Below are 16,883 nucleotides of genomic sequence, written 5' to 3' on the forward strand. Positions count from 1 at the left end.
ACATACAGTCTTTATAGGCATTTCACTGTAATGCATAAAAACAAAATGGATTGTATGTAGATTTAAATCTCTAATTTTTATGTTTTTTTGTCTTGAAATTGATGTTTACTAATAAAACTATACATTGTTAACTCATATTTTTGAGATTCTAGTTAGCTAGGACCATTGGCTAAAGTGGGCTTATTAGTGAATTATTGGTATTTATTGGCTAATAAAATATAATTCATTTCTGCAGTTTTCTCAGTAGTACCCGTAGTGAGTACAAGCATTTTGTACATGTTTGTATGTCTTCATAACATTACATTTAGTCTGTGTCTAGCCCTGGCACAAAGATTTTGTGTAGTAAACAAGAATAGAATATGAAGTCATTTGATCTATATCTATAGAGATGCCGTATTTTGAGATATGTATCAGCAATGTATAGGACAGTGAGGGTATGTCTACACTACCACCCTAGTTCGAACTAGGGTGGTTAATGTAGTCATACGAACTTGCAAATGAAGCCTGGGATTTGAATTTCCCGGGCTTCATTTGCATGTTGCTGGGCGCCGCCATTTTTAAATGTCCGCTAGTGCGGACTCCGTGCCCGCGGCTACACGCGGCACGAACTAGATAGTTCGGACTAGGCTTCCTATTCCAAACTATCTGTATACCTCATACCATGAGGCGTACAGATAGTTCGGAATAGGAAGCCTAGTCCGAACTATCTAGTCCGTGCCGCGTGTAGCCGCGGGCACGGAGTCCGCACTAGCGGACATTTAAAAATGGCGGCACCCGGCAACATGCAAATGAAGCCCGGGAAATTCAAATCCCGGGCTTCATTTGCAAGTTCGTATGACTACATTAACCACCCTAGTTCGAACTAGGGTGGTAGTGTAGACATACCCTGAAGTACTTTAGCAGCACATAGTTAATCCTCTGTATCTGGCATATTTTAAACTATCTTCAGCATACTGGAACATATTCAATATGAAAATATATTTGTGTTACAGAAGTTTTCAAAAAGGTGTTACCTGCAGTTGTAGCATATAATATATTCCATAACCAAATCAGAAAGGAAAAAAATAAGGACTTGCATAAATGAAAGTTGCCATGCAGGATCAGTTAGAGCATGTAATTAAATGTGTCAACTGTGTGAGATGTGTGTATTGCAATAGGTTTACTGTTAGTAGCACAATTCTATAGAAAACTTTATGCTTCCTGAAGTTAGCAGAGTGCCTTTGGCCATTGTTGAGATAGCACTTGCTCATAGTGAGAATATTAAAACAATGTCCAGTAATACCCACTGTTTAAAAAACATCAATGGAACAGCTATCATCAACAATTAAATTCAGTCAGCTGACTATTGGAAATTTAAAAGCAAAAGCTAATGCAGAACTGTGATGCACTTTGTCCGAGTCATTGAAATCATTCATAATATGAGGGCAAACAAGTTAAATCACACAAACAGAACAAGTGACTTTTGAAGCCATTTGTAGTAGATCTGCTACTAAGGAGGGGAGTTGTTTTGAAACACACCTCTGTGCAACAGTCAGCAAGGAAAAAAGTGTTTTTGATTTTTGCTCTGGAGCAGGAATAGGGTTAGACTAAATTGTTTATTAATACTGGACTGGAGTGTGGAACTACCATAAACAACTGAATAATCCTAGTCATTCTGCTGGTGCATGGAAAAAGTACATAAAAACAGAACCCGTGTCATTTTATTTGCTTCAGTGTGATTTAATAGTAGGCTAGCAGTCAAAAATGTGCATCTAAAAAGGCACTTCATGCAATACTGAAAATGCATCTTTGTGTCTTTTGGCTGTGTAAACCAGATACATGCTGCTACTTGCATATACAGTATTGGTAATAAAGATCACCATCAGTCCAAAACAAATGAACCACATTCAGTAAAACTTAAAATCTTAATGCAAAATTATAATACAAATGGCTGAATAAACCATTGTTGACATAGGGTATGTCTACACTTGCCCCCTAGTTTGAACTAGGGAGGCAAATGAAGCATACCGAAGTTGCTAATGAAGCACGGGATTTAAATATCCCACGCTTGATTAGCATACTCATGGCCGGTCATCATTTTAAAAAGCTGGTAGCCCGAATTAACTCGTGGCATGTAGACGCGGTAGTCCGATCCAAAACCCTTCCCTCAAATTAACTGTTACTCCTCATTGCACGAAGTTGCTAATGAAGCATGGGATTTAAATATCCTCCTCATTGCACGAGGAGTAACAGTTAATTTGAGGGAAGGGTTTTGGATCAGACTACCGCATCTACACGCTGCGAGTTAATTCGGGCTACCAGCTTTTTAAAATGGCGACCGGCCGCGAATATGCTAATCAAGCGTGGGATATTTAAATCCTGTGCTTCATTAGCAACTTCAGTATGCTTCATTTGCCTCCCTAGTTCAAACTAAGGGGCAAGTGTAGACATACCCTTAGCTGTCATTGATTAAGTTGCATATAAACAGAAAATAAACAATAGAAACGTTGTCATGGGATTCTTAACATTATAGGAATGCTCCTGTTTCCACAAATTAAGTGATAGTATGTTAAGTTGGCTCATGTAAAAAGCTGTGCTTAGTAACCTTTTTTCCAAAGCTTGCCAATGATAAAAAAAAAGGTTCTCTGAGGATCCAAAACGAGACAGTATATATTCTGCAACAACCATTTAAGTGAAAAGACAAATATGTACAATATAGAGTGACCTTTAATTTCCAGCTGATAAATGTATTTTACCAATTAGCTTTGATCAAGTTTTTATGAAAATAAAGTTGTTGCATAAATTAGAGGAATTCTTTTAATTGAGTATAATTATTATAGCTCCTTACACTGTGGCACACCACAAATCTAAGGTACCAGAGCAGGGGTGGGCAATAATTTTTGGTGGGGGGGGCCACTCCAAGATTTTGGAAAGTGGTCAAGGGTCACCCTTTTCTATGGAGGAGGTGCAGGGTCTAGGTTGTAGGTTGGGTACAAAGGGGCTCTTGGTGTAAGGGACTGGGGCACAGGACACGGTGTGGGGTCTGAAAGGGTTTTTGGGTGTAGGAGGGTGTTGTGACCTGGGTCGGGGGATTAGTGTGTAGAGTCAGGGAGGGACTGTGGATGCAGGAGAGGATTCTGGGGGAGGGTGTAAGAGGGGTGCAGAACCGGTGAGGGAGTTGTCACCTGGGACAGGGTTGCAGAGGAATTGGGTGGTGATCTGGGGGAGGGAATTGGGGAGTGCAGGTGGAGTTGGGGTGCCAGAGGCAGGCGCTAGCTAGGAGGAGTTTACCTAAGTGTCTCCTGGCCAGCAGGCTGCACCACCTCCAAGGCAGGCTGGGCTCCCTGCCTGTTGCAGTCCCAGCCTGCTTGAAAATACAGGCTGCTCCCTCCACGTGGCTCTCAACTCCAAGTTGCGCTGCCTCAATCTCTCAGGCCAATCTCTCAGTCCTCCTGTTGCCTTGAGTGCCCCTTCCAGGGCTGCCTCCATTCAAAGAAGGCAAGAGATTGCAAATTTCCAAGCCATGATCAGTTAATGATGCGTTTCTCACTGGGGTCTCTCTGCACTGGCTCTTTGGCCATTCTCTGCTGCTCCCAATGAGTCCCACACAAGTACTTTACCCACATAACCAACATTGCACTTTGGCTTTATACACAGTTTCATTAGGAATTTCCCCTGCATCTCTTCCCTGAAGCTCTTGATCCTGCCCTATCCCAGAATTGCCTGTTCACTTTCTGATTCAGGGTCTTTTCATGGATTTTATGCCCCCTCTTCTTACATGGCTAGGAAAAAGGGGATGTATAGTGGGAAGGAAGGAAATGATAGTCTCCTGCTTGGCAGATCCATTGCAGGAATTTAGACTATGAACAGATCAGAAGGCCAGATTTTTCCTAAGCTCACTCACATTGAGTGACTCACATAATTCTGTCTCACTGGTTTTAGACATGCTACATGTATAAGTGTGCTATTTAGTAGACCATATTAAGGAAAAGGTTTTTAGCGGCTGCAGCGTAGATCCCTGGGCTAAATGGGTTTCCCTTAGCCTAAGGCTGCACTAAAGCCCTTGTGTTCCAGGCCAGCCCTTCCTGGTGACAGGGAGAAAGCAGCTCTACATGCTCCTCTCCCCGTTCTTGTCTGTCAGCATCTTAAATTCAAAGTAAAGATAGAAAGCCATATAAATCATTAATTAAGATTTCTGTAATGGTAAATTTGCAATGTTTTGCATTTGGATTTTCAGAAATTCTTTGTACCATTTGCCTAGTTATGGATTTTAAAATTTGAACAGAGAGTTTACCCAACTTCTGGCATTTATGGCTTTTTGAACCTAATTGTGAAGCTTTATTCTGGCTCCTGCAAGCTAAGCTATCCTTTCAGCTCTCCATTTTACATTCATTTACGCTCTCCATTTTACTTGTTGATCATATTGATAGCTAGTTTCATGAAATGCTCCTCACAGAGTTTTGTGGTGGAACATGTTCTGTGTTTCCATCTGCGTGGGTTTTCCACTTTATCCTATGAGTTCCTTTCAGACATTTTCATTTTAAACAGTCAGAGCCAATGGATGATCAAGGTGCAAATGGAGTACTCAGGAAAGACAAGGCCATTGTGAAGAAGCTAAATGAATTCTTTGCATTAGTCTTCTCTGCAGAGGATATGGGGGAGATCCCTACATCTGAGCCATTCTTTATAGGTGACAGATCTGAGGCTCTGTCTCAGATTGGAATGTTGGTAGAGGAGGTTTTAAAATACATTGATAAATTAAACAGAAATAAGTCACTGTGCCTTGATGCTATTCACCCAGGATTTCTGAAGGAACTCATGAAATTGCAGAACTACTAATTGTGGTATGTAATGTTGGGGTGTGTAAGCTCCACCCTCAGGAACTCAGGGCTAACTAGCAACTCTGTACCCAAAAGGCCCAGCCCATCTGCATTTGCTGGGCATGTTTACAGTAGAAGCTAAGTGCAAAAGGGAGCATACCAAGTCAGTCAGGGTGGATAGAGCAATGGAGTAGTCCTATGCTGTTGGCTTCTGCAGGAAGGCTGCAAGGAGCTCAACACTTCACAGGCAAGACCCTACTGCCAAGCTGCTGAAGCATCCCTCTGGAGGCAGGGAATGGCAGGCCACATCTGATGGAGAAGAGCCTCTGGATTGCTGCTGGGGGAATACCTTCCCCCCATTTGGTCAGTGTAGCAGACTCTTTGGTGACTTGGAGAAGCAGAGGCTGTGGTAGGAAGTGACCCAGGGAGCAGGCTGGGAGGCATATGTCCTAGGCCATATAACTGGGCCAGTCATAGGGCTCTAGATTGGAGCCCAGTAGAGCAAGGAGGGCCTGGGTTCCCTGACCTTACAGATCTGGCCATTGGGTGACTCTGCTACATACTCTCATTATTAGGTGAAGGGCACAGATGCAGAACCCATTGATAGTCATCTGTAGCTTAAATCAGCTTCTGTACATAATGACTGGAGGACTGCCCATGTAACACTGTTTTTAAAAAAAGGCTTAAAGGCAATTCTGGGAGTTGCAGGCTAGTAAGCCTAACTTCAGTACCAGACATATTGGTTCAAACTACAGCAAAGACAGAATTGTCAGACACAAAGAAGAACACAGAATGTTAGGGAAGAGTCAACATGTCTTTTGTAAAATAAAATCATGTCTCGCTAATTTATTAGAATTATTGGAGGTAATCAATAAGCATGTGGAAAAGGATAATCCTGTCAAAAAAGTTCATATAGACTTTCAGAAATCTTTTAACAAGGTCCCTTACCAAAGGCTCTTAAGCAAACTAAGTAATCCCCAGAATGCTGCAGAACAGAGGGATATGAGGAGAGCATAGGGATAGCTATCCTACCCATATTCTAACTGGAACCTCCTGCTGTTAAAGGAAAAGCTGCTTGGAGGGGGATTTGCCTTGGATCTGGATGCTTAAATTGCTGGAGCAGCAAAAGGGGCCAGAACATTGTACATGATCAGGACCAGTGATTGAAGATGACCCTGTCTCCCAATACTGATCAGCAGTATGAAGCCTAGAGATGAATACAGTATGGAATGAAGAGGACAGAAGCAGGCTTGAGTATTTGTAGTCCATATGATATATCCTCTTACTCTCTCACTCACTCTCAGAACCCAGTACAGTCAGTGGAAGTCATGAATAAAACTCTGTTCAATTTTGACTCTGAAGACTGATATTTGCCTCCTTGGCATAAGGGAGGAGGCATAAGGGATCTGTCGAAAAAAAGGCTTTCTTTCTCGACAGATCCCCCTCTAGACTGCTGCTTTTTGCTGACAAAGTGCTGAGTCGGCAAAACACAGTGGCCATTTTTATGCAAATTAGGCACGGGATATTTAAATCCCTGCCTCATTTGCAATATCGACCTGCCTAATCTGCATTTCTCTGCCGACAGAGGGATGCAGTCTAGACATACACAGTGTTGGGCATAATGTTTGTCCCCAGGTATAATTGGTAAGGTGGTGTGTACTATTTCTTAAAGAGAGAGTGGGCTCTATGGAGGATTGAAAGACAATATTTGTGTTGCCAGAGGCATGTGGTATTGAGGAACTAACTCACAGCAGGCACAAAAAGTCTTTTCTCATGTGATGGGCAGGTAATAGTGAGGTGCTTCACATGTTTGGGAAGCATTACACAGATAAAAGTTGGCCTTTTGATCAGGGCACTGTGTTGGCCCTGAGATATGAGTTCAATTTCTGGTTCTGCCACAAGCTCCATGTGTGACTTTGAGGAAAGGTTTAATAATGCTACTCAAATTTATATGGGTGTTCCGAAAAATCAATATTGAGGCTCTTAGACTGTAAGCTGTTCAGGGTGCCACAGAAGAAGACGAATAAGTACAGGAACCATCCCAGGAAATATTGACAAATTCAAAATTTAGTTTGCCATTGTGGGGTTCTGTTTTCAGGTATTTAACTCGGTATGCCAAGAGCAATATAGATTCCAATTATAATGATTCCTGTCATTAAAAATAATCCAAGTTGTATGGGCCAGTAAGAAAAAATCAATATTTCTAATAAATGTCATCTTTCCTTGAGTGTTCCTAGTGACTAAATTGTGAGATTTGGGAATAGAATGATGGCTGATCTGTTCCTTTCCAACTTTGGTATTATTTATTTATAAAGAAAACTAACTAGATTTATACTTGGTGATCAGTGTTTAATTCCTTCTATTAAACATCTGGAGAAGAGAGTTTGTAAATCACCTATACTATTTTAATGTTTTAATTATGTAGTCAATGGCATTGATATGAACAGATTTTGATGTAGCACAAAATGGCATGACATTTTATAAGAACTTTTTCCTGACATTTTGAAGCTGGCTATTGATGTGTTGATTTAGTGAAAGAAAGTACAAGCTAATATGCTCAAGTATTGTAGATTTTAAATGCTCCTTCTCTGGTTACAGCTACCTTTAAATGGACTATCTTCTCTGAATTTTAGGTATCATTTTTAATTCAGCATTGTTGCTACTTAATTATAATGAAGAAAACTGAGCTGCTGAGAGTGCATATCACTAAAGCTTTTATTCTGTTGCCTAGGTAACCATGTAGTGAGAAGGAAGGGAAGTTAAATAAGTCAGAGCTGTGTTGTTGACACTGAAGATCTTAATGACACCAGGAAGCATGTGTTAAGCTGTGCTATATTAACAGCACAAGGAACGTAGCCATGTTTATACCAAATGAAATGAAATTGATTGTACTTGTAAGTAATTTTTCCCACCCTTGAGTGGAATTAATTTTGTTATGTGCGCCAGTATAGAAGTGATGTGTACCACATCACCAGCATTTTGGTGCACATACACAAAATTCTTGAAGTGGGGGTGGGCCCAAGGAGTTTTCAGTGTGGGAGAGGGCTCAGAGCTAGGGCAGAGGGCTGCGGTGCAGGAGTGTGAGGGCTCCTGTTCCGGGTGCAGGCTCAGGGATGGGGCTGAGAATGAGGGGCTTAAGCCTGGGACTGAAGGCTGGAGTGCAGGAGTGTGAGGGCTCCTATTCATGGTGCAGGCTCAGGAGTGGGGCTGAGAATGAGAGGCTTAAGGCCAGGACCGAAGGCTGGGGTGCAAGAGGCTTTGGCTCAGCGTGTGCGATTCTAGGGTGAGGCCAAGGATGAAATGCTTAGGGCAGGAGCAGAAAGTTGGGATTCAGGAGTATGAGGGCACTCACTGGCTGAGAGTACAGGCTGTAGGCTGGAGCTGGATTGGGAGGTTTGGGGTGAAAGAGGGTGCTCTGGTGCCCTGGGGTATGTGCAGGTTCCTTGTACGCAAGCACAGGTGCTAACAGGCAGCCACATGGCCACACAGCTTACAGAGAACTTAGCTCAAAAATAATTTTTTCTTCCAGTCTTTTAGGGGCTCATTCCTGCAGTTTTCACTTTGACAGAACTACTGTTGGCTTCAGTAGGAGATTTCCCTGAGTCAGGAGTGCATGTGTGGCCCTAAAGAAGACAATGAAGAGGATAAAACAACAAAACTAAACATTATTTAAAAAATAGGTAATAGTGTACTTTCTATTCTCTTTCTATTCTATTGTATTTAAAATAAAGATTCCCATGTATGTAATTTTTTCCATTTGTTAACCTATTTACAGCTGCTGCACATAAACCGGCACTTTTCAAATATAAGATATACTGCTTTAAATGAAATGCCCAATTAAACCATCATGATATGAGTAGGGAGTGATCCTGCAGCTAATGGATTAGCAGCAGTGGGGCAAATTAAAGCAGCTACAGTGCAGAATGTCTTGCTTATATTTATTTGTAGGGTTGCAACCTCCTCCAACTTGCATGGGATCATTCTAAGCACTAAGCTTGCAATACTGTCTGTGTGAGTACACCTTTTCACCTGCATGAGGTTCTGCATGTGCAGCCCCTTGTTTCCCAAATATCTATTGACACCACCAGGCAGAGAGAACAAGGATACTCAGGGGTACAGGGATGTCCTGATTTCATCAAAAAGCGTCATATAAGTTCTCTATTGAAAACATGTGCAGGGCCGTCCCTAGAGGCAGGAGAGGGGTGTGCCATGGGGGGGGGGGCTATGTGCAGTGCGGTGGTGGGCAGGACCAGAGTAGGGAGGCAGCAGGGGTGAGCCCACCCTTGCACGTATCGGTGATGGAAGGAAGTGCAGCAATCCAGTACCCTCCCACTCTCCTCCTCTGGCTCCCAGCTGTGCTACTGGGGGGACAGGGCTTGGGAGAAAGGGTGGAATAGGGAGGAGAAGAGCAGAGGCAGAGACTTATGAGAAGGACTGGCACAGGGGGGAAGGTGTTCCAGACCTTGCACTCCTCTATGAATGATCGTGCTGGGTGCAGCCTATGAAGAGGCTATCTGGTGCTGACTGCTGGTAATGTCACCCCACTATGTTACATAGGGCATCACAAAATTTCATGCAATTTAGTGCTCCAAATTTTGTGGTGCTCTATGTGGCTGCATACTTTGCATATGGGTAGGAATGACTTTGAGCATGTGTCTCACTGATCATCATAGTCATTGTAAGATGTAGATACAGAAAGTGTGATTTATATATACATGCTGGAAATTATATTCTCTAGACGGGTTAAAGACAGATCACTCAAAGGTAGCATATCTTCAGGCAAACTTTTCCAGACAGGAAGTGGGAAATGCTTATCTCCCTGGTGCCCTTTGCATATCTTATAAAAATGGAAATCTGTCCGCATACTGAGTCAAATGCTAATGACGAATTTGCAGAGACTTCAGAAAAAAATTAATGGAGTGAGAGCAGGGTCAGATTTCTGATTAGGCACAATAGGCGTGTGCCTTGCAACACAGGCTTTTTGGGGGCACCTAAAAGTTAAAAGTTTCATTTTTTATAGTAAACACACAGGTCAAATGTAAGCAGGACAAAATTGAAGATGCTGTGGTTAGAGATGTGGCTAGGGCCATGGGTGGGGGGAAACTCTATTTTCAGGTGAACATCAAAGGGATCTGGTCTGGTCTACTGGAGGGAGCAGAGAGAAAGAGTCCCTCCCCCAGTTGTCTTTAATCTGTGAGGACAAGCACCAGTGGGCTTGATCTTAAGAAAGGGGAAATCGGCAGAAAATACTAGAAAAAAGTACTGGAGATAAATTGTAGAAGTGTGTTATAAGTTTGTTTTATTATGTGATCATTTGTTTCCAAGAGAGAGAGAGAGAGAGAGTGTACGAGAGCTGTGTTTAAGAGAGTGATGAATCTGAATTTACTATATTGTAAGTAGGTGTGCACAATGCCTTTGGGAGTAGCAAAGATGAGACTTCTGTGAATGTTCAGTGCAGCAGGGGTCTGGGCATACTAGGGGAGTGTGCAAAAGACTTGGGAGTTCATGTGTGCCTACTGTAACTTGTACAGAGAGAGCATGACCTGAAAGGTAATGCTTTTGTTGCCATAAGATAGTGGATTCAGGAAGCTGATCCTCAGACAGGGTTTAGACACATGAAAGGCAGCTGTAGCAAAAAACTGACTGGAACTTAGATTATATTAAACTATCACTGGTTACAATCCAGGGTAATAATGTTTGTAGGTGACACCACATGGTTACAGTAATACTTACCATTACAAATTCAAGTTGTTGCAGTACACATTAAAATACAGATTGAACTTCTCTAGTCTGACACCTTCAGAATCTAACTGGTGCCAAATCAGAGAATTTGCCGAACCATGGGAAGTCAGAATTTGAGAGCAGCACTTGCACTGCTTGCTGGATTCTTAGAAGACATTTAGGAGTAAATTAGAGCTAAATTACAGCACAAAACACTAAGAACCAGGATGGGTGGCTGCAAACAGACTTTATGAGACTTTATGGGAAACCTGGTCACATGCATGATAAGTGGACATCTGGCTAACTAAAATCATGCTAGACCAGAGAGTGCCAGATTAGAGAAGTTCATCCTGTACCATGGAAGGATGATCCTGGAGGACACATTTTTAAAAGGAGGAAAATCTTGGTGATATGCCATACACATTTATTTCCTAATATATAATATGGAATCCTTTGCATGGATTTTGGAGGCATTTATTTTCTAAAATTAGGGTTTTAAAATTCATACAGGATTAAAAATGTATTTGAGTTCCAGAATCCATCTGCTCCATCACTATTTAAAGAAAAGAGAATAATATGTATAAATATACCAAAACTTGAAGACTTATGTGGCATTGTCCAAGTCTGGGGCTGTCCTCAATTGGCAAGAGCCACACAGGCCACCTGCTGGGTTCTCCCTGGGGCCAGCCTAGGGTGGTCATCAACTGTTTCCCAGGGCAGGGCAGGGCAAGGTGGTGGGGGCCGTGCTGATGGCCAGCGGCTGCTCTCCCTGGCTGGGACACTTGCTGCCCCTTGTGGTCATTCATGAGTATAACGGTCCTTGCTCTCGGATTTCTCCCTTTCTGTTTGATACATAACTATCTCATTCCATGCACATCTCATTGTCCTGGCACAATCATACCCAGACCTTTCTTTAAGTTATAATAAGAGGAAACTGCATACCTAGTTTGGTGGTCCTAGCTCTTACCATTCAGAAGGAGTTCTTAAACAAAAGGACTCACAGATGGACAGATGAACACACAGATGCACAAACTTTCTCAAATATATAATAGATAAATTATTTTGAATATGTAAAAAGTAGGATTATCAAAATTTTAAAAAATCACAAAAGTCATGCTTAATCACAGCTTTAATCACACTGTTAATAATAGAATACCAATTTACATTTATTATAAATATTTTGGATGATTTTTCTATCTTTTCAAATATATTGATTTCTATTAAAACCAGACTACAACGTATATAGTGCTCATTTTAGATATTTATTATAAATAATTGCACTATAAAATAAGAAATTATATTTTTCAATTCACCCCTTACACATACTGTATTTTAATCTCTTTATCATGAAAGTGCAACTTACAAATGCAGAATTACCTTATTTTACTAAAATAGTTCAGCTTAAATCAAACATTCAGAGCATAATATTTAAATAATTATTTTTCCTTCCCAATTTCCGCCTTCTACAATTATCACTACCAGGGCTTCCCTGTTGGAAGTTTAACAACAAGGCCATTTTTACCCATACACAGAAAACGCAGTTGCATAGGGCATCTGAAAGTTTGGGGCACCGTTGACTGTGTCTTAATGTCCATCCATCTCTTTTTTCTTATTACTTTTCTGTACCCTGCTTCTATCCAGAGGGGACCTAGTTAACTTGAAAGTGAAAAGGATTGCCAAGCCTAAACATGGAACCTGTAAAAGAGCCATTCAACCCCAGGCATATACTGTCAGTTGCTTTAAAATATTTCATTAGTGTGTTGCTGAGGATTATAAAATTACCTTTCTAAAAAATCAGACCCTTCCAGGCTGCCGTTGGGCACAGGGACACAAGTTTAATAGTACTGCATAAGGCCTGTAATTCCTAAGGACATCCTTGGTTAACAATATCATTAATTTTGCAAAATGCTTCAGAGATAGAGAAAATAGCCTGCTTTCTACTCCTTGAGCTTGGCTTCTCCAAACGTGCAGTGCACACGGCCTTTCATAAAACAGCTGCCTTGTCTTCTGAATCTAGCAACAGGGAACCTGTTGAGCATATGCAAAGCTACCAACCATGCCTAATTCCAGAAACTTCAGACAGCAGAAAGGTAATAGTGTGTCTGGCTAGCAACAATGACCCAAGCAACAATTCAGTCCTACCTACCCCACAAAAGATCTCTTAAAGAGATATCTCCCTATTAGGCATATAGTTTATACTTAAAGCTCTTTCCTCACTCACTTTGTATGTCTAAACTCCTAGGACCAAAAAAGCTACAACAACACTGCATATGAATCAGAAAAAGATAACTCAGCACTGTTTGCAGCAAACTGAGATGCCAAAAGCAGTTCTAAAAAATAAGTATTCAAAGCACAGTCCTATTATAAGAAGGTTTTTGGTTTATTTTTGTTGGAATGTACTAGCTATACTATAAATCTATAGTTATATGGCTATCTACATTAAATAATTTTTTCCACACAGTTTTGACATAAAATCGAGACTTTTCTAAAACTGTCTTTTTGAAGTGTTGGAAATAGTAGTCCATCAATGTTAGTGGCTTGTGCTAGAGCTGATCTTATGTTTTCTTTGGACTATAATTAACTAAATATGCTATTTCCGCATTCATATTAGAAACAGAACTAGTAAGATGTCAAGGTGATTGCTTTATTATGATTTCATACTTTTCCTAAAAGAAAGAAATGAAGTAAGTGTATTGGCATTTTGAAATCTGTTTAAATAGATGTAAGACCACTTCTGAAGTTTTTGTTCTTGAGCAAAAGAATAAAAATATTTTTATAATTGCTGCTAAATATTTGTATTTTGACTAGGGTTGTCAATTAGTCACCCTTAACTCATACAATTAAGTAAAAAAAGTTAATTACAATTAATCTCTTTTTAATTGAACTTTTAAACAATAGAATACAAACTGAAATGTATTAAATACATATTTTTCTACCTTTTCATATGTAGTGTATTCTGTGTTGTAACTGAAATAGTGTATATTTTTTATTCCAAATACTTGCACTTTAAAAATGATAAACAAAAATAGTATTTCAGTTCACCTTAAACAAATACTGTAATGTAATCTCTTTGTTCTGAGAGTGCAATTTAAAAATGAAGGGAATTTTGTTACATCATTGCATTCAAAAATTTAAAATTTTAGAGCCTACACATCCACTGAGTCCTACTTTTTGTTCAGCCAATCACTCAAACAAACAAGTTTGTTTGCATTTACAGGGGAGAATTTTGTGTCATCTTATTTACAATGTCATGAGAAAGTGAGAACTGGCATTGCAAAGGGTTTAAATGCCAGATAAGCTGGACATTCATATGCCCCTTCAAGCTTTGGCCACCATCCCAGAGAACATGCTTCCATGCTGATGATACAGGCAGTCCCCGACTTACGCGGATCTGACTTACGTTGGATCCGCAGTTACGAAAGGGGCTGCCCCAGAGAACACGGACTGCGGGACCTCGCGGTCCTGCCGCCCGTGTACTCTGGGGCTTTCTCTGCGTCTCCCTGGTCTGCAGACCAGGAAGACGCAGAGCAAAGCCGCGGAGGGGCTCGGGTAGCCCAGGGGCGCCTGGGCTGCCCGAGCCCCCCCACCGCTCCCTCCCGCGGCTTTGCAAAGCCGCGGGGAAGCCGGCAGCGGAGCAGTCCAGGCGCGCCTGGGCTGCCTCGCTGTCCGAGCCCCCCCGCAGCTTTGCAAAGCTGCGGGGGGGCTCGGGTAGTGAGGCAGCCCAGGCGCGCCTGGATTGCTCCGCTGCCGGCTTCCCCGCGGCTTTGCAAAGCTGCGGGGGGGCTCGGGTGGCAAGGCAGCCCAGGCGCTCCGAGGCTTTGCAAAGCCGCGGGGGGGGGGGGGGCTCGGGCAGCGGGGCACCCCAGGCGCGCCTGGGCTGCTCCGCTGCCCGTGTCTTCCTGGTCTGCTGGGGTGGGGGGGGGGGGCGCAGCTAGTACGCCCCCCCCCCCAGCAGACTAGGCTTTTCTCTGGATGCCTGTGGCAGAGCAGCTGGGGTGCTGCCGGTTGTTCCCGCAGCGCCGCTCTGGGCGCTACTGGTCCAACCCAGCAGCACCCCAGCTGCTCTGGTCCTGATTCAGCCGCTGCTGGTCAGTTTCAGCAGCGGCTGAATCAGGACGCCTGGGGCAGAGCAGATGGGGTGCTGCTGGGTTGGTCCAGTAGTGCCGAGGAGCGGCGCTACTGGAGCAACCCAGCAGCACCCCAGCTGCTCTGCCCCAGGCGTCCTGATTTAGCCGCTGCTGAAACTGACCAGCGCTGACTACAGGAAGCCCTAGGCAGAGTTGCTCTGCCCCGGGCTTCCTGGAATCAGCTGCTGATCAGTTTCAGCAGCAGCTGACTTGGGGACGCTTAGGGTTCTTAAGTTGATTCTGTATGTAAGTCAGAACTGGCGGTCAGTTTCAGCAGTGGCTGAATCTGGACGCCAGTTCCGACTTACATACAGATTCAACTTAAGAACAAACCTACAGTCCCTATCTTGTACGTAACCCGGGGACTACCTGTACGTGTTAAAAATGCATTAATTAAATTAGTTACTGAACACCTTGAGGGCGGGGAGAATTTCATGTCCCCTTTTCTGTTTTATCCACATACTGCCATATATTTTGTGTTATAGCAGTCTCAGATGATGACTCAGCATATGTTCATTTTAAGACTACTTCCACTTGCAGATTTCACAAAACAAAGAAGTTACCAATGTGAGATTTCAAAAGATAGCTACAGCACTTGCCCCAAGGTTTAAGAATCTGAAGTGCCTTCCAAAATCTGAGTGGGATGAGGAGTGGAGCATGCTTTCAGAAATTTTAAAAGAGCAACACTCTGATATGGAAATTACAGAACCCAATCCACCAAATGGCATCCGACTTAAATAATGAAAATGAACATGTATCAGGCTGCTCTAATTTGGATTGTTATTGAGCAGAATCTGCCGTCAGCATGGATGAATGTTCCCTGAAATGGCAATTGAAATATGAAGGGGCATATAAATCTTTAGCACATCTGGCACATAAATATCTTGCCAACTTCACATAACAGTGTTCTCCATACCATAATTTCATTGTCATCCCATAGTATTTTGCACTCTTTTCAAACTACTTACCAACTCACATGTCCTTTACCACTGCCTGCCATTGCTAACCGAACCATGGAGCCTGAATTGCTCTGCATCACTGTCATGTTACCAACTTTTTGTTGTTGTCTGTTTGGCTTCTTCTCACTGCTTCAGATTGTCCTGTAGTGCTTCTTCAGTTTGTGTTGTGTGTGTGTGTCTCACTCCTCTCCCTCTAAAACAACTCTACCGATCAAAGCTTTTGTGCTTGAAATGCCTAGGGTCACATGATTCAGGTTTCCCATGTGCTTGTGTTCTGAATGTACCTGATATTGCGTAAGATACCTGATTACAATAGTTTATTTATACTTAACCTGAACATAAGCTGGTAGTCGTGCCTGACCCATAACAAGAAGGATAATGACAATCCATAATAGTACTATGCATTAGAACAGTGGTGCTCAAATGATCAGTTCTCAAATTATTGAAATCCAAGGACTTTGATTTAAAATTTTTGAGGACTCTCTGTTCCACCCCTTCACTGAGGCCCTGCTTATTCTCTCCCTGCCACGCTTACTCCATCCCCACCCTGCTTCTGTCACTTGTTCTCCCTAACCCTTGCTCATTTTCAATGTGCTGGGGAAGGGAATATGGGCTTTGGAGTGGAGCCAGAGTGCAGGAGGGGACTCTGAGCTGGGGCAGGGAATTAGGCTGCAGGAGGGGGGTTGACATGTGGGGTCTTGGCAGTGCTTACTATGGCTGCAAGGTCTCTCTGGCCCTCAGTTGGAGGGTGGCCAGGATGATCACTTGCGCTGCCCTTGTGCCTGCAGGTGCTGCCCATGCAGCTCCTGACCAATGAGAGCTGCAAAGACAACACACAGGAGGGGGCAGAACACAGAGTCTCTTCCCCCATGCACCTGGGGGGGGGGGGGGTCGCATGGACATGAGGGCTACTTCTGAGAGCTGCACAGAACCAGGGCAGGCAGTGCAGCCTGCAAGAGTCTATTAACTGAAAACTCTCCATCATCATTTATATGACATTATTTTGAATCTCATCAGTTGATCAGAAACATGCAGGTCTTCTGGGACTGCTAGAAATCTGGGAATAGGGATAGAATTTGTGTACAGTGTCCCCAGCCCTAACCTCAGATTTGTGAATTATTTGTCATTAAATTAAATGTTATGACTTTAAAGTTCAAAGACTTTTTTCCCTAACTGCTGGCTCTACCTATTTACCTACAATCTGGGAGTCAGGTATCTTTCTAGCTTTGACAGTGCAGCCTGCAAGAGTCTCCTTCAGGACACCACATGTCCCACTG

At 42.7% G+C, this 16,883-nt stretch overlaps 1 protein-coding gene across 3 annotated transcripts in view; it reads left to right on the forward strand.

Moving 5' to 3' along the window:
- The window catches only part of PDE4D (phosphodiesterase 4D), a 1,058,382-nt gene that overhangs the window by 468,459 nt on the left and 573,040 nt on the right, over positions 1-16,883 (forward strand). The gene's annotated exons all lie outside the window — the stretch shown is intronic.

This window comes from Pelodiscus sinensis, chromosome 6, assembly GCF_052426305.1.
Source record: "Pelodiscus sinensis isolate ZL-2025 chromosome 6, ASM5242630v1, whole genome shotgun sequence".
NCBI lineage: Eukaryota > Metazoa > Chordata > Testudines > Trionychidae > Pelodiscus > Pelodiscus sinensis.